This window comes from Magnolia sinica, chromosome 3 (genome assembly GCF_029962835.1).
Source record: "Magnolia sinica isolate HGM2019 chromosome 3, MsV1, whole genome shotgun sequence".
Lineage (NCBI taxonomy): Eukaryota > Viridiplantae > Streptophyta > Magnoliopsida > Magnoliales > Magnoliaceae > Magnolia > Magnolia sinica.
This window is the reverse complement of record NC_080575.1, coordinates 98,927,266-98,946,935: the sequence shown is the minus strand read 5'-3', so window position 1 is coordinate 98,946,935 and position 19,670 is coordinate 98,927,266.

The window sequence follows — 19,670 nt, the reverse complement described above, 5'->3', positions numbered from 1 at the left end:
CCGATGATCATCCAGGAGTTGTCCAAGTAGTTGATGGCCATTTGGGAGGTCAATCAAATGACGGATAGTCATCTAGGAGCTCGATCGAGAGGCCGAGTGAAATACAATTGAGTGAGCAAAAAGGCTTAGAGTGGTTATTGGTATAGGTGGCAATGAAGTCTCCAGAAGATAGTAGTGCTGAACGGTTATAGAACAGATGACAAAGGGAGAAACATAGGAAGTCAAGTAATGGTGCTAAGCAGTTACAGCAACTATTAGAATGTGGGAAGCATCTAGAAGACAGTAGTGTCTAACGGTTATAATAACCATCGAAACGTGAGAAGAATCCAGATGGCTAAGTGGATCAAATGTATAAATAGAATATGAATGTAAGAAGGAAAATCGTCTTATACCAACCCAAACAAACTAAATCTATCTTTCAATTATCCTATCAATTTATATTTCATAGTGTAATATTTTACTTATCTTGTCGAGCAATTACATTTCATGGTGTATTCTTTACTTTCTAAGCTTGATGTTTTACATTCCATAGTGTAATCCATAATAGTAATTGAGTAGTTGGTAAGCCATAGTTGTAATTTGAGTTTATGCCTCTGTGCGAAATTCAGTAGATCCATCAAAAAGGTGTTCTTCAGCTGTTCTTCGTGACCGACTGTAAGGATTTTATTTTCATTTCATTCTGATCTGTATTGAAAAGTAGTTTCATACAAAAGGTAAAAGAGTAATCCATCATCAAAGTGGATGAACCCCTCTGAATATCGTTTGATCCAATTTTACACACTAAGCGAGTGACTGAATAAGCAACCGATGTATTTAGATGTCGGTCATACACTACGTGTCCACCTATCTTAGCGCTTAGGTTACTATTCTTCGATTCAAATTGAAGCCACGGTTTCAATTTTGGCACGCTCGCCTGATTGCTTGCCTCCAAGTGCAGAGGTTCGTAAGTAGTATCCCTTAAATACAAGGTCGATCCCACAGGGCGATGAATTGTGAGAAGAAAAAATCAAATGCAAAACAAACTAAGTAATAAAAATTAATCTAATGATTTGATTTTGGGATTTTTGAATGGATGTAATTCAACTGAATAAAATAACACCCAAGCTTCAAAGTTCCACACATAGGTTAATGTTCCAAAATCATGATGACTTAGATAACACAACTAGGATCTGAGCACTATAGTCAGCCTAATCGGAAAATAAAACAGTTTAAATATTTTAATAAATGATATAAAAGATTAGAAAATGATGGATTTGCACCATTGACATATATTCTCAAGCGCCAGTGATTTTAAGTATTCAATATCTATAGGATAATGAATATCAAAGAAATATAACAAGTTGAGAACATCTCCTATCTAGGAAATCTGATTGATCTAGGGTAAGCCTATCCATCAATGTGGATCTCATATGATGGAAACATATGGATCTCACAAGAGGATAAAAAAATAAAACTTAAATAATAGATAACATGCATACATCATTCTTCTAATCATTAAAACAATCAATCATCATAATCTTAAATAAATATTAAACCCATGTGCTTCCCTTCTAGCTTGGGTTAGAGGGAACTTAGAAAAACATAATTAAATTGCAGAAATAAAGAAAAAATTGTAAATAGAAAAGATCTAAAAAAAATAACTTATAAAGCTTTAATAAAACTAAAAACTCTTTAAAAATCTTAAATTTTGCTTTGGTATGCTTTGAATAATGTTTAGGAATGCCCTAGGAAGCCCTATTTATAAGTAGGGAACTCCAATTTTTGTATAAAATTGAAAAACCCTAGAAATCGTCTAAAATATACATATTTTTTCAAAATAGACTTCTCGCTGCATAGTTCATTTAAAACAGACTTCCTATTGCGCAGTTTTCTAAAATAGACTTCAGAGCTTTAGAATACACTTTTCAGGACGATTTCAGGATTCTTCACTTCAAATCTTCGATTCTCTTCATTCCTGACTTGGTTTTCTTTGATCTTTAACATTTAAATTCTTCAATCTTGGTCTCCTAAGATCCATCCCTTGCCTTGGTGATTTTTTAGCATCAAATTCTTACTTTTTAGCACCATTTGTCAATCCAAGCGCTTAAATTCACCTTGCAACACATACATGAGTAAAATAAAATATTAAGATAATTTATGTTCATAAAACCAAGATATAAATGGGAAAAATTATGCAATATTTGAGTCTTAACACACCCTCAACCAACATTTTGTTAGTCCCGAGCAAAATAAGCGAAGAAAAATAAAAATAAGAATAAAAATTAATTCTAGAAACAAAATTAAAATGAAAATAAAATTCTAACTATACTACTTTCGCAAGTAATCTCGATTGCATTTAGCATATGCAACAAGTCTTTAAACCCCTAGGTTTTCCCTAGTAGACGAGTTATAGTCTCGTGAGGTTTCCAGAAATGTTACCCACAAACATTGAAAATAAGAAAAATATTTCAACACTAAAAAAATTATACAATTATGCCTTCATTCATCATATGAATTCCAAAACAAAACAATACGTACTCTAAGTCTAAAGTTAGTTAAAATCTCAATTTTCTAATCCATTACATCCTTGAGTTTAGAGACCTAATCAAAATTTAGAATAGTTATAACCCAATATCCTTAGGTGCTTCGTGACACTAGTCTAACTTTGAGAAATATGCATGTTCCCTATCCTAACTCCTTTCAATCATCCCAAGAATATAAAATCTTTAGGTATCTCATTTTTTTCATAACATTTCTTCTTTTATCATCATATCCTCATTATTATAAACCACCCTTAGATGAAGATTCCCACCAGGTTTGCTTCATAACCTAAGGTATTGTACTTGTAATGGTAACAGTAATGGATACTTACGTATCCTTACTCTGGATTACTGACACAATTGTTATGGTCATTGATTCATGCTGTATAATAAAATTTTATTTTTTCATAACTTGTTTTTCTGCAATATTCTTTTTTTTAAGCATATATTAATGGTACTAGTTCATTCAACCTTGTTTGAATCAAAATTTGTTATTCTAATTCACATATCATATTCCTTACTTAGTTATAAGTTAGGGTGTATTGTGAATTCAGTACATCAAATTACAACTCACTTTAAACTAGTGATTAGATAATTGAACTCAAGTCTATAATTTTCAGTTATCAGATTTCTGACTACTATCAACCTAGACTAAGTAATAACTTTGTCTTTGGAATTCACAAAATATCATGTTTACATTCTTGTATATAAGCATATTATTTTGAAAATGTTGAAATTTTGTTCCATAAACCTAAAAATAATAATAATAATAATAATAATAATAATAATAATAAAATAAACTTAAACCTAACTGAAACCTAAAAATAATAAAAATAATAATAAAATAAACTGAAACCTAAAAATAAAAATAAAAAAAAAACCTTCACATGGATGACTATCCACACTCCCCAACCTAAAATCTACATTGTCCCCAATGTAATGATAATGTAATGCAGAGAACAACAAAAATAAAAGAAATGGTGGATAGTACCTGCCATAAAAAACTCACCTGCTATGTGACACTAAAAAAAAATTGAATATAATACAAATCCTACACAAATGCTCCGTCAGACTAGGAGCATCAATCTGAATATTTTGGCTCATGAAGAGGAACGGACTCCTCTCCCAAATGAAACTTTTTCATATAAGGCTTCAATCTCTAACCATTAACCTTGTACACATTGTCATTACGTGGATTCTCAATTTCAACAGCCTTATGAGTATAAACATTATTCACAATGAAGGGGCCTGTTCATCTTGATCTTATCTTTCTCGGAAAGAACTGGAGACGGGAATTGTACAATAGGACCTTTTGCTGAGGTTTAAAATTCTTCCTCGGGATATTTTTGTCATGAAAAGCTTTGATCCTCTCTTTGTAGATTTTAGAATTTTCATAGGAGTCTCTCCTCAGCTTCTCTAATTCATTCAACTCTAATTTCCTTTGTCCACTTGCTTGATCCATATCAAAGTTTAATTTTTTATTACCCAGTAAGATCTATGTTCCAATTCCACTAGCAAGTGGCAAGCCTTCCCATACACCAATCTATATGGAGACATTCCAATCGGGGTCTTATAAGCAGTCCTATAAGCCCATAAAGCGCCGGATAGTCTGAGGGACCAATCCTTCCTATCTGGCCTTATAGTTTTCTCTAAAATGTGTTTGATTTCCCGATTAGAAGTCTCAGTTTGCTCACTCGTTTGTGGGTGGTATGGGGTGCTCACTTTATGCTTGATGTCATATTTCTTCATCAAAGCCTCAAACGTCTTATTGCAAAAATGAGACCCGCCATCACTAATGATGGCCTTTGGAGTTCCAAATCTAGAAAAAATATTTTTCTTGAGGAATCGTATGACAACTTTGTTGTCATTGGTCCTACTTGGAACTACCTCAATCCACTTTGAAACGTAGTCCACACCAACCAATATAAAAATTCAAAAGAAGATAAAAATGAGCCCATAAAATCAAGACCCCAACAATCAAAAATCTCTAATAGTAAAATTAGGGATAAAGGCATCATGTTACGCTGGGACATTCTTCCCAACCTTTGACACCTATAACAAGCAACACAGAAAGCATGGGTGTCTTAAAACATGGTGGGCCAGTAAAAATCACACTGCAGGATTTTGCAGTGGTTTTCTTAGCAGAAAAATGGCCACCACATGCTTCCATGTGACAAAAGGAAATAACACTCTGAACTTCATCCTCTGGGACACAACGTCTAAAAATCTGATCAGTCCCATATTTATATAAATACGGGTCATCCTAGAAGAAGTTCCTAACCTCGGTTTCAAAACGCTTCCTATCTTGTGACTTCCAATGATATGACATTTTTTCCGTTACAAGATAGTTCACTATATCCGCATACCAAGGCAATTTGGAGATCGCAAATAATTGTTCATCAGGGAAAGTGTCCTAGATATGCATATCCTCAGTGGAATCATTTAACACCAATCTAGAAAGGTGATTAGCCACTACATTTTCTACTCCTTTCTTATCCTTTATCTCTAAGTCAAATTCTTAGAGTAGGAGGATCCATCTCAAAAGTCTCAGCTTTACATCCTTCTTAGATAATAAATATTTCAAAGTCGAGTGGTCCATGAAAATGACCACTTTGGATCCCAGCAAGTAGGACCTAAACTTATCCAAAGTAAAAACTACTGCAAGTAACTCTTTTTCAGTTGTTGAGTAGTTCACTTGGGCCGAGTTTAGAGTTTTACTCGCATAGTGAATAACGTAGGGCCATTTATCTTTCCTTTGGCCCAAAACAGCCCCTATGGCATAATCACTTGCATCGCACATTAGTTCAAAAGGAAGTGTCCAATCTGGTAGACGCATGATAGGTGCAGTGGTAAGGGATGATTTAATTTTATTAAAGGCACTTGCACACTCATCTGTCCACTTAAATGAAATATCCTTTTAAAAAAGATTAGTCAAGGGTCTAGTAATGGCACTAAAGTCCTTGATGAATCGTCTATAAAAACCAGCATGCCCTATAAGTGATCTAATATCTCTAACAGTTCGAGGGATAGGTAGATTAGCTATAATGTCGAGTTTTGAGCGATCTACCTCGATTCCATTTTTGGAGATAGCATAGTCCAAAATAATTCCCTTTTGAACCATGAAATGACATTTCTTCCAATTTAAGACAAGGTGTTTCTCTTCACACCTAGACAAGACAAGAGATAAATTGTTGAGGCATTCCTCAAAACTACTCCCAAATACATAAAAGTTGTCTATGAAAACCTCAAGAAACTTTCCAACCATATTTGAAAAAATACTTAACATACACCGTTAGAAAGTTGCTGGGGCGTTACACAATCCAAATGACATCCGTTTGAAAGCAAACGTGCCAAATGGACAAGTGAACGTGGTTTTCTCTTGGTCTTCCAGGGCTATCTCTATTTGATTATATCCAGAATATCCATCCAGAAAACTATAAAATGAGTGACCTGCTACCCTCTCTAAAACTTGATCAATGAATGGTAGAGGGAAATGGTCCTTCTTTGTGACCTAGTTCAATTTTCTATAGTCAATACAAACACGCCAACCAGTGGTGACACGTGTTGGTATGAGTTCATTATTTGAATTCTGCACAATAGTTATACCAGATTTCTTTGGGACTACTTGAGTTGGACTCACCCAGACTGTAAGACCCGTATTCTAGCCCGTACCGTCCCGTAGGCTTCCGTGATCCTCCCAGTAGAATTCCGGAAACCCGCAATCTTTTATTGGCAGTTGCGTATGACCCCAAGTGGTATCCCGTATTCCAGAGTCAGCTCGACCCGAGACCTATACCCTTGCGACCACGCAGTCGCTGCGATTCCGACGCCGCATCTCGCTCGCCGAGGCGTTACTCAGGCCAGGAAATGTGGGCCCGCGTTCGGTTCGAGAAAACACCGTGCGTCGTAATTTCCAAGAGAATCTCTAGCCTAAATGTCACATCAATCCATTAATCAAGTCTAAGTACACAACCTTACTTAGCCATCCCCTTTTCACCAACAAGGCATGACACCCATTCCTTTTTCACCCAAAAGTCAACATGTACCATCCCTCTCCCCCATCACTCATCTCTTTCTCACTCCTCTCTCTCTCCCATTCTCTCTCTCATTTTCCCAAGCATGGAACCGTCCATGGCATTCCATGGGAGAGAAACTAGTGTGGCCCCCTTCCTACCACTCAATCCAACCCTTATATCATCATCTCAACCATTGAAATTGTTCCCTTGAGGTTCTAGATTACATAGGCAGAAGAAGGAATAGAAGATCAAAGGTGGGTGCCCCTTTCTTTCTCCTTCTCTTTTTTTGTGTGATGTGTGGCCCACTTGGATGGACCCCACCTTGAGGTATGTTTCACCCAAACCGTCCAAATCATGTGGACCCTACCTTATGGTGGTGGAAACACACAAACATCAGATTGATTTAAGAACGGTGGGCCACACTCATGTGGGACCCACCCTGATGACATGTGGGCCACCTACACGTGGGACCCACCATGATGATTGTGTTATATCCATGCTGTCCAGCGTCCAGGGGACGCTGGACAGGGAGCGGCCATCGTGGAGTGCATGTACTGACATGGTGGTGTAAAAAAAAAAAAAAAAAAAAAAGGAAAAGTGCTTTGGGGTGGGCTGCTCATGCAGACCCCACCTTGATGTATGTATAAAATCCACGCCGTCCATTTCACTTCTCAACTCATTTTAGGCTTGAACCAAAAGATGAGGCTGATCTGACAATCAAGCGGGCCATACCATAGGAAATAATAATGTTTACTGTTAAAACCCGCCTAAATATTTTTATTCGCCAAAAATATGCTACATATCGGGCTTGTTTAGATGGTCTTGGGGTATGGAAGCCAATGAGTGGGGCGGATTTTTCTGATGAGGGCCCCACCTGTGAAAAACGGTGAGAAAACGGTATTTAAAAGAAAAAAGAAAAAAAAACAGCAAGCAGCAGCAGCAGCGCTGCCACTGTCAGTACGCGCAGGCGCTGCCTGCGGCTGGGGGCGGACGGTCTGGCAGGGCCGCACGGCCCTAGTTGTGGGCCCCACCGTGATGTGTTTCGACCATCAACAACATGAATTTGATGGGTCCCCACAAACCAGGTGTCCATCCCAAAAATCAGCCTTACACGGGACTCAGGCGGGCCACACCATCTAAAATCATGTGAAAACATGCCTAAACATATAAAATCATTTGGTGGGGCCTACCTGAGTTTTAGATGTGATTGAAACTTAGTTTGGACCTTTGATTTTATGGGACACATATAATGGACGGAGTAGATCTGGTTAATGTGGGTCCCACCTAGGATAAAAGAAAAAAAAATAAAAATAATAATAAATATACAAGTATATACCTCGACGTCCAGACTCCTGGACGTCCAACGTTAAATAGGGAGGGCCCCCTTGGCCCCAATTGTGGACCCTACCATGATGTATGTTCTACATCCATGCCGTTCATTAATAGGTCCCCTTTTATGATGCGTTGGTTCCAAAAATCAGTCATAAAAAGTTCTCGGATGACCCACACCATCACCTTTCATGCGGTGGTATGCCAAGCCACATGGAATCAACTGCTGGGGTCCACATGCAGCTTGGACCCACCTGAAACTCGGTTTGGACCCTTAAATTGGTGGGACACACACAATGAATGGGTTGGATTTGTGAACTACATCACGGTGGACCCCAGGACCACATAACCGTACCAAAAGTTTGGTGGACAAATAAATATTACAGTGGGCCAAAGGCCCACGTGACCTTATAAACTGGTTGTATGGTAAGTAAACATTACAGTGGGCCCCTGGCCCATGCGACTTTATCAATAGATTGGATGCAAGTAAACATTTCAGTGGGTCCAATGATCGTGTGACCCTATCATCAGGTTGGGAGAAAAATAAATGCTGTAGTGGGCCCCATGTCTGTATGACCTTATCAACAGGTTTGAATGGAAATAAACATTATGGTGGGCCCCAAGTCTATATGACCTTATCAACAGGTTGGATGTAAATAAATATTACAGTGGGCCCTAGGCCCATGTGACCCTATGACCAGTTTGGATGGAAAAATAAACATCATGTTGGCCCCAGTTTGGATGGACAGTATGTTGGGCCCTAGGTTGGGTGGAAAGTAAACATTTTGGTGGGTCTTACGTAAGACCCATTTATGTATGTGTTGTGTCCACAATTGTGGACCTCCATCACGGAATATGTGACTTATCTATACCTTTCATCCCTATGGGACCCACCATGATGCATGTGTTTCATCCAACCGTCCAACCATTTTTGGAAAATGATTTTTAGGTTTGGGATGAAAATAAGACAAATTTATTTATCAAGTAGACCATAGTGTACGGTGAGGATTGAACGGCTATCTTTGAAATCCTTGAGATCTTATGATTAGATTGGATGAGAAATAAATGTTATGGCGGGCCTTGGAAATTTTAGTAGTGGAAATCATTATCACCACTTATATTTGAGCGTGGCTCATTTGATATACACGTGGCTATGTGGTGTGGCCCACTTACAATATTTATGGCCCATTGTTAAGGCCGACCTTGTTATATATGAGGTCCCTGTGATGCGGCCCATTAGATGTATTTGGGGCTCATGGGTCGAGGCCCAATATGATGTATATAAGGCCCTTTTCAATGTGTGATTCCGCCATGATAAATGTATTGTATATCCGCACCATCTACCCATCTTGATGGTGCAGGGCCCGCTTGCTGCATGTGCTGGGCCCGCCTACACTGTACAGGCCCACCATGCTGTGTGTACTTCACCCACACCGTCCACTTGTGCGGCCCGCCTAGATGTTCGTATTTTGTATCCACCCCGTCCATAATGTTGGGATAGTGCTGGACAATGTTTGGTTGGCACCGATTTACATGGATATGTTTGTATAAGTGTTGATCATCATACGCGTGCCATGGGTATAGTGATACACATGTTATACCTACAACTATTGAAATAATTTTTGGTGTGGCCCATATAAAGAGGCCCACCTTGTTATATTAGTGCGGCCCATTGCGACGTATTTCTGGCCCGTATGTCGTGGCCTATTGTGATATGTTTCCGACCCATTTATTGAGGCCCGACTTGAATTGCATGAGGCCCATTGGTGCGACCCAATGATGCGACCCACCGTGATGTGCATATTAGGCCCAATGGTGCGGCCCAATGTATCGACCCACCGTAATGTGTAGGCCCACGTGCTATATGTGTAAGGCCCACCTGTGATGACTATTTGAGGCGCACTTGTTGGATATTTGGGTCCACCTTATGTTTGACTCTATGTGGACCACTCCTTGGGAGCAATGTTGGTTAAATGTCCACATTGTTGGGCAGTGATGGTTAGATGTCCACATTGTGACCTTTTCTTAGGCCTTATCAGGCTCATTCTCATCATTCTCTTAGTGGGTTAACCCAAATAAGTGGGCCCCATTTACCATAGACGGATGGCTCCATGCTACTAGATTTAATATAATCACGGCCGAGGGCTGATCTTTATATTATGGTTGATCAGATGTTCATCTATGGACCCAGTCTTGTCTATGTGACCGGTCGTCGGTGTTGATTATCGATGTTGATTGTCGGTGCTAATTATCAATGTAGATTATCGGTGTCGATTTGTCGAGGTCGATTGTATTGGCCGGTTCCGATTGTCGAGGCCGATTTTGAGTATCGAATTCGATTGCCAAGGCCGATTGTCGAGACCTATATGATGTATATGTGACCCGCAGTTGAGGCCATTGTGATATGTATTAAGCCTATGATGCATGGTCCATTTAATGTATTCAAGACCCATGTGTAGGGCCCACATGTCCTGTATTTGAGGCCCATGGGCAAGGCCCATTGTGATGTATTCATGGCCCATAGGCAAGGCCCATTGTGATATGTATTAGACCCATGAGGAGGGTCCACCTGTTGTGTATATGTGGCCCTTGAGGAAGACCCATTGTGTTGTATATTAGGCCCTTGTGTGAGGCCGTAGGCCCATTATATGTTTGACTCTATGTAGGTCATTCCTTAGGGGCAGTGTTGGTTAAATGTCCACATGGTCGAGGTCGATTATCGATGCTGATTGTGGATACCGGTTATGAGTATGTGACAGCATAACATCATGATACATGCCCATACGCATCATCTGCATGTTTGTTATGAGAGGTGGTTAATCATTGCATATGTCATTGAGCATGTTGTTATGAGACTCCCTGATAGGTGGAGGTTATCTCACATGAGCACGCGGTATGTGCAGGACTGATGCATGACTAGATTGTATGACTCATGCATCTCGCATTATGATTACTGTATGCCCTAACGACATCAGGGTCATAGCCTCCACAGGCATATCGTGGATGGCCAAATAGGACAGCGAAAATGTTTGGTTCTAGCATACGGGCGTCATAGATGTCCCTGGGTGAAAATTCCTAAACCTCCGTGGCCAGGAGATGCCCCAACGTCGAGACCGAGTGGATACATGAGCGCCCGAGTGCCGAATACCAAGAGGCCGCGTCTCCCACTGTGTCGTGGTCAGTTGGGAGGGGGTGTGGCCTTACTCACCCAGGGTAGGGGGCAATACTAGGCTAAGTTTGACCAGCTCGTGAATGGGTCCGCTATCGATGTGCCGGATAGGTATTGGCAAGGCGGATAGTGAGGTTTCTTATGCTCACTTGGACTGTGCGGCTGGGAGAGCGGCAGTGCCATTTGGAGTGTACTAAACACCGATGATGATCCTAGAGATGAACTGTACTGATATGTGAATTTAGTGAGTAGGAGTTGCATACTCATTCATACATTCATTCATTCACTATCCACTCGGGTTGGTGGTGCGCAACTATTTGTTACGAGTGCTTTCGCAATGGCCAGGATTTCGGTTGGGGCGCGCGACTAACCTTAGATCAAGAGTTTACCACATTGAGTCTAACTATCCAAATTTAGGTATGGGACTGGTTTGGATAGAAGTCCCTTGTGATGGACCCCATAGCCTGCGATACTACGTACCATCATCCCGACTTCACACTCCAGTATGGTCATTCCATTCACACCGCATATTGCAGAACATTCGCGGCATATGGCATTTTGGGCTATTGTGTCTCTGCATTTATATGGTTTAGGTATGACTGACGCTATTTGTGTTACTCATCAGGAATGTATATTGTATTATATCCTCTGCATCTGATATTTAGCTATCTATGATTCCTCATTTGCATAGTAGTTTTATATTGCATATTCTGACATTGATTAACTCATGGACTTGTCCATGTTTTCGCTTACTCTGTTATCGTATGATCTTGTCAATATTCCTGCTTACTCTGATAATTCATGATCTTATCAATATTTCTGCTTATTCTGATATTGTATGATTTATGGATTACCGGTATTTCTGGTCTTATATGATAATGTCATTATGTTGAATACTTGGCACTTACCTTGTACACACTTACACCACCCTCTAAGCTTTCTATAAGCTTATGCACGATAGATGCGTGCAGGTGATGTTAGGTTGCAACAGTGTTAAGCTTGGAGCGTGCGACGGTCTTCTGGAGCTTAGTTTTTAATTATGTATTTCCTTTCAGCATTGTACCCAAATGATTATATTAGTGGATATGTGATGATAATGTTGCCTTTGTGAATTGGGTAATCTTGTGGTTATGCTTATTACGAGTTAAATATATATACAAAAAAAAAACTTCCTTGTAGGACCCCAGGATCGGAATCTGGCATATGGACGCTAGGAGCCGAGAATGGGGTACTACGGAGGCTGTCAGCACCGGATTCGGCAATCGGAATTCCTGTGAATCCGATTTCAGGGTTTAGGGCGTGACACAAATACTATCGGATATGGGGTAGATAATTCCCATATCCAATAATTTAATCACCTCATTTTTTACAATTTCCATCATGTTTGGATTAAGACGCCTTTGAGGTTGTCTAATCGGTTTGGCATCATCATCAAGGTGGATCCGATGGGTGCATATAGAAGGGCTTATACCCTTGATATCAGAAATGGTCCAGCCCAAGGCTCCTTTGTGGTCCCTTAAAACTTTCAACAATTTAATCTCTTGATCCTTGTCTAAAAATGAAGAGATCACCACAGGATAAGTTTTATTTTCACCTAAGTATACATACTTAAGCTCATTTGGTAGTGGTTTTAAACAAGCTTTGGAACATTGGTTGGTGATGGCAAAGGTCGCAAGTCCTCGATAGATAGGATTTGAGTGCTCAGTCTCCATTGGTACATATCAATGTCCTGGGTAGTAGTGCTCTCATTATCATCAGAAATTTCAGCAAGCACTTTTTCTAAATCATAATTTTTCAAGTCCCCAATTACTTGAATCAATTCCTCAGTCAAACTACGTTCCAATTCCTCTTCTTTTATTAAGCAGTCCATGAAATTTAGCTCATGGATCTCATTATTATCAATGGACTGCTTACATAGATTAAAAATATTTAGCTCTAGAGTCATATTACCAAAAGACAAATTCATCATTCCATTCCTGCAATTTATGATTGCATTTGAAGTTGTTAAGAATGGGCGGCGTAAAATGATGGGAACTTGAGCGCTAGCATTTACACATGGTTCAATGTCTAGTACAATAAAATCTACAGGGAAGTAGAATTTCTCCACTTGGACTAGCACGTCCTCTAAAATTTCTCTTGGTACCTTAATAGAGCAGTCAGTGAGTTGGAGTGTAATCGTGGTTGGTTTAAGCTCGCATAACCCCATTTATTTGTAAACTGAATAAGGTACTAAGTTGACACTTGCACCCAAATCTAGCAAAGCATGCTCAATTTGAAAATTCCCAATAATACAAGAAATAATGGGACTTCTCGGGTCTTTGTATTTGGGTACAACCCTTTGTTAAATGATAGCGCTTACTTTCTCAGTAAGGAAGGCCTTTTTGTGCATATTTAATTTCCTCTTTACAGTGCACAAGTCCTTGAGATATTTAGCATATGATGGAATTTGTCTAATGGCACCAAGCAGAGGAATATTAACAGTAACTTTTTAGAGCACATCCAACACCTTTTGATATTTCATGAGGACAGTTGGATTCCGAAGTCTAAATGGGAACGGAACTGGAGGCTCATATGACTTAGTCTCTTTATCCTTTTGTTGTTGCGGCTCTTGAACCATAGCCGGTTCATCATTTTCTTGAGACAGTGGATCATCTTCCGGTATTTCTACCGGTTGCATTATCTTGTTATCGACCTCTTTTCCACTTCTCAAGGTAATGATGGCCTTAGCTTGTTCATGATATAGCTCACTTGGATTTGAGTCTCCAATGAAATGTGTGTTTCTAGGATTTGGCACAGGTTGAGAAGAAAGGGTGCCTTTTTCCCTAGCATTTAGTTGAGTCTCAATCCTAGCCACAGCTGTCTTTAATTCCTAATTTGATTGGATTAGAGACTGATTCATTTGAGCTTGAGAGTTCATGAATGTGATCAATGCATCCTCCACAGATGATCGCTTTGGTAGAGGCATTTGAGGTGCATTGGGCACATTAATTTGTGGTCCATTCCTCCAACTAAGATTAGGATGGTTACGCCAATTTGGATTGTACGTGTTTCCCATTGGTTGCATAACTAACATTTGGTAATTATTTATAGCATTTGCTTGATCATGCTCATGCGTGATATTTTATACAACTGAGATTATTGGACAATCCTTTGTGTCATGGTCTGTACCACCACAAATGCTACAAAAATTACCTAAGGAAGTGTTTGCTTTAACCATATCAACCTTCCTAATTTCCAAGGCTTCGACCTTTCTAGCCAATGCAGCGAATTTTGCATTAAGGTCGTCTTCCTCTCTTAGGATATACATTCCCGCTTTCTCTCTAGGAATGGGTCTAGTTTGGTCTGATTTAGCACAAACATCCTATATCTGCGTATTCTCTGTGAACATATCTAGAAAATCACAAGCCTCATTATGATCTTTGTCAAGAAAGGTTCCACCACACATCATCTCTATGAACTGACGGGTATCCATGGTAAGACCCTTTTGGAAAGCATCAATCACGTGTCATGGTTCATAACCAGATGTGGACAAGTAATTAGAATGTCTTTGAAGCGGTCCCAAGCTTTAAAAAATAGTTCATTCCTCTTTTGGGGGAATGACATGATTTCTTATTTTAGTGCATTTATTTTGTGCTTGGGAAAGAACTTTTTCAAAAACTCTCTACTTAAGGCTTACCATGAAGTGATGGTATTAGGTCTTAGAGAGTTGAGTCATGCTTTGGCTCGATCCTTTAGAGAAAATGAGAATAACCTAAGCTTAAGTACATCCCTATTGCCATTATTTACTTGTAACGTTGCAATTACTTCCTTAAAGTTCTTGAGGTGCAAGTAGGGGCTTTCAGAATCTAAGCCATAAAATTTAGGAATTAATTGAATCACACCTGGTTTAAAATCAACGTTCCCTGTGTGAGTAGGGAACACTATGGAAGATAGTAAAGTTGATCTTTCAAGGTGTAGATGTTCACGTAAAGTCCGTGGTTGGTTTAACACATTCCTATGAACTTCATTTTCATCCTCAAGAGGAGGATTATGTTGATTTTCTCTATTTTAATTTATAGTTGGATCTGGCAGATTTGGATTTGGATTATCAACTAGGTCTGCCATGGAATCCAAGTAATGTTGAGTGCCTCTTCTAAGTGAATGATCAAGGCCTGGAACTAGTCCCCCTTTAGAGGAGAGTCGATTATTTTGATCCCTACTTCAACGGGACATAAACCATCCACACCATACAACAAATACCACTAATTCAAATAGCAAGTATGATACTTAAAATAAAAATAAAAACTTAACCAACAACCCAGGCGGCAAGGCCAACCATGAGGGTTCAATCCACAAAGCAAGATAAATAAACAACCCAGGTGGCAGGGCCAACCATGAGGGTTCAATCTACAAAGCAAAATAAATCAACAACCCAGGCAGCAGGGCCGACCATGAGGGTTCAATCCACAAAGCAAGATAAATCAACAACCTAGTGGCAAGGCCAACCATAAGGGTTCAGTCCACAATAAAATAAATAAATAAATAAAAGTAAAACTAATGCAGAAATTAAACTATACTAATCTGAAAAATAGATTCAGCGGATGATCTTTGTGATCAAACAGCAACTGTAGGACAACCATAGCACTTGGGTGATAAAATCCCAAGCAGGGCAACCTTATGTCATAATTAGTACTTGAAAGACCCAATTGAATTTATTTTCAAAGAAAAAGGAAAAAGAAAAAAAAATCTACAGAAAATTTGGAGGGTTTAGAAGAGAACTTACCTTAGCTATCTTGCATAGATTTGATCTATCTCAGTCTCTCCCCGTCAACGGCGCCAAAAACTTGATTGCTTGCCTCCAAGTGTAGAGGTTTGTAAGTAGTATCCCCTGAATACAGGGTCGATCCCACAGGGAGATGAATTGTGAGAAGAAAAAAATCAAATGCAAAACAAACTAAGTAATAAAAATTAATCTGATGATTTGATTTTGGGATTTTTAAAAGGACGTAATTCAACTGAATAAAATAACACCCAAGCTTCAAAGTTCCACACATAGGTTAATGTTCCAAAATCATAATGACTTGGATAACACAACTAGGATCTGAGCACTATGGTCAGCCTAATCGAAAAATAAAATAGTTTAAATATTTTAATAAATTATATAAAAGATTAGAAAATGATAGATTTGCACCATTAACATATATTCTCAAGTGCCAGTTATTTTAAGTATTCAATATCTATAAGATAATGAATATCAAAGAAATATAACAGGTTGAGAACATCTCTTATTTAAGAAATCTGATTGATCTAGGGTAAGCCTATCCATCAATGTGGATCTCATATGATAGAAACATATGGATCTCACAAGAGGTTAAAAAAATAAAACCTAAATAATAGATAACATGCATACACTATTCTTCTCATCATTAAAACAATCAATCATCATAATCTTAAAGAAATATTAAACCCATGTGCTTCTCTTTTAGCTTACGTTAGAGGGAACTTAGAAAAACATAATTAAATTGCAGAAATAAAAAGCAACAAGAAAGAAAGAAAAAATTGCAATTAGAAAAGATCTAAAAAAACAACTTACAAAGCTTTAATAAAACTAAAAACTCTTTAAAAACTCTAAATTTTGCTTTGGGATGCCTTGAATAATGTTTAGGAATGCTCTAGGAAGCCCTATTTATAAGTAGGGAACTCCAATTTTTCCTATAAAGTTGAAAAACCCTAGAAACCATCTAAAATATACGTATTTTTTCAAAATAGACTTCTCGCTGCATAGTTCGTTTAAAACAGACTTCCTGCTGCGCAGTTTATTAAAATAGACTTCAGAGCTTTAGAATACACTTTTCAGGATGATTTCAGGATTCTTCACTTCAAATCTTCGATTCTCTTCATTCCTCGATTTTCTTAGATCTTTAACATGTGAATTCTTCAATCTTGGTCTCCTAAGATCCATTCCTTACGTTGGTGATTTTTTAGCATTAAATTCTTACTTTTTAGCACCATTTTTCAATCCAAGCTCTTAAATTCACCTTGCAACACATACATGAGTAAAATAAAATATTAAGATGATTTATGTTCATAAAACCAAGATATAAATGGGGAAAATTATGCAATATTTGAGTCTCAACACCGCCCACCTAGCGCAGAAAACAACAGCTTTGGTTTCTTAAGTGGCGAGGATGCCGGTGTCGAGTGGACGTGGATTAGCTATGGACAGGTTGAGTAGCGAGACTCGCTAATACTGAAGCGACGTCACCAAGTTATGTGGGTCCCACCATAATATATGTTTTGTATCTACACCGTCCATCCATTTGAAGATATTATTTTAGGGCATAAGCCAAATAATTAGCCAGATCTAAAGCGCTAGTGGGCTCCTCCACTGTTTTACGTGGAAAGAGTGATGCCCACCGTTAAAAACTTCTAAGGGCCACAAAAGTTTTCGATCAAGCTGATATTTGTGTTTTCCCTTATTTAATTTTTGTGATAACTTATGATCGTATTGGATCTCAAATAAACATCATAGTGGACCTTAGCAATGTTTCGACGGTGGGTGTCACTCTCTCCACTGTTCTCTGTGGTGGGGTCCATTATATATTTGGATCTGCCTCATTCTTTGGATCATGGCCTAAAATGATCTCTCCAAATAGATGGAGGTGTGAATACAACACATACATCATGGTGGGACCCATAGAACTTGATGACGTGACTTCATTAGCGAGTGTCGCTGATCAACTTGTCGGTAGCTAATCCGCGTCCATGTCCAGTTGGTCCCGTGGCAAATGGACTTGGCTTATGTAACATCCTGATTTTTTCAACAGTAGGTATCTCAAACCCCATTATTTCTTACGGTGTGGCCCCTTGAGCTTTGGATTAGTCTCATTTTTGGGCCCATATCCTAACATGATCGACCAAACCTAATTGACGGAGTGGATCTACCTTGTCACCTGTATAGGGCCAACTATGTTAAAAATTAAAAATTAAAATTAAAATTAAAAAAGACTGAGAGAAACTTAAGTGACGTGCGTCCGCACGTCACCTCCCTCTCACCCAGCAACCAACCCCCGACTTTCCCTCCTCATTCCTACTTTTTCGGTTCCAGCCTCACTACCCGCATCTTAACCCATCAACATCACCACCACTCGCCATGATGGGACCCATCGTTCCAATCCAAACCATCTATTAAAACCATGTTATTATTAAACCTCAATCGTTGAAATCCTTTGCGCATCAAGCTTTGGTGCCGCCCACCTTGGACCGCCAATCAAACTTGTTGATGCAAATGTCTGGTTCGTCCTCCTTTGACCCTTGTATGCCTGCACAGAAAGAGGACAAAGGAGACCCTGGCTCGAGCAGGGGACCCTCCGATGCCAAAGTCAGGCCTGGACTCGGGGTCTCAAAGTATTGAAAGGTTTTTAGAGGGAATTTGTTTCGTACCTCTCAAGGTGACAGGGGTCCTCCTTTTATAGCTGCTGGGGTCCTCCTGATATTGAGCGCGGGATCTTCTCCTGGTATCACGGAGATAGGATCGTGCCCATCTTGAGCCGTCATCCGATCCCGTGAGCTTCGGGGTCGGAGATCTTATCCCAAGATATCCGGGATGAGATCTGACCTAGCGACGGTCGGTCTTGTAAGGTGGTCCGCCCGACACATGCCCGGAACGCTGATAAGTCGTCCGAACCGACTCAACCGTTGTCTCGGTTTAGCGAACCATGCCTCGGATTTGACACATCCTTCGGTGACCCGAGGTATTAAGTCCGAGTCCCGAGGCATTAAGTCCGAGTCTTCGGACTTGTATTTTTGTCCCCAACAGTAAGCCCCCCTACTCCGTGTGCTTCATATGACACTAAGGAGTAGCGAGTTTGGAGTCGGTTCGTAACTCAGTCCGAGATGAGTCGTGGTCATTAAATGCATTCCGTAAGGCCTTCTAGCTGATACGTTCCCGGTCTAATGGTGCCCGAGACGATGTAGGGTCCTTCCCAATTGGGTCCCAGTGTACCCGAACCAAATTCCTTGGTGTTAGAAAACACTTTTCGAAGAACCATATCCCCCATTCGAAATCTTCTAATCCTAACTCGGGTGTTGTAGAACCGAGCCACTTGTCGCTGCCGCGCCTCCGTGCGCAGCCGTGCCACTTCTCTTTGTTCGTCCAGAAGGTCAAGTCCGAGTGCAAGGAGTTCTTCGTTTGCTTCTGCATTGAACGTGGTGATCCGAGCCGAAGGTAATCCGATTTCAACGGGAGTGACGGCTTCCGAGCCATAGGCTAGTGAAAATGGGGTCTCCCCTGTGGCTGTTCGAGCGGTGGTACGGTAGGCCCAAAGAATTTTCGGAAGCTCTTCGGCCCACGCTCCTTTAGCTCGGCCAAGCTTGGTCCGAAGATGTTGCTTGATAATCTTATTAACCGCCTCAACTTGTCCGTTGGTTTGAGGATGATGAGGCGAAGAATAAACGTTTCTGATTCCGAGGTTGTCGCACATCCCGCGAAAGCTTCTGTTATCAAATTGCCTTCCATTGTCTGTAACAATGGTACGGGGTACCCCGAATCGGCAGATAATGTTTTTCCATACAAATTCGGTGATCTTCTGCTCGGTTATTTTAGCTAATGGTTCTGCCTCGGCCCACTTCGTGAAATAGTCAACCGCTACCATAGCA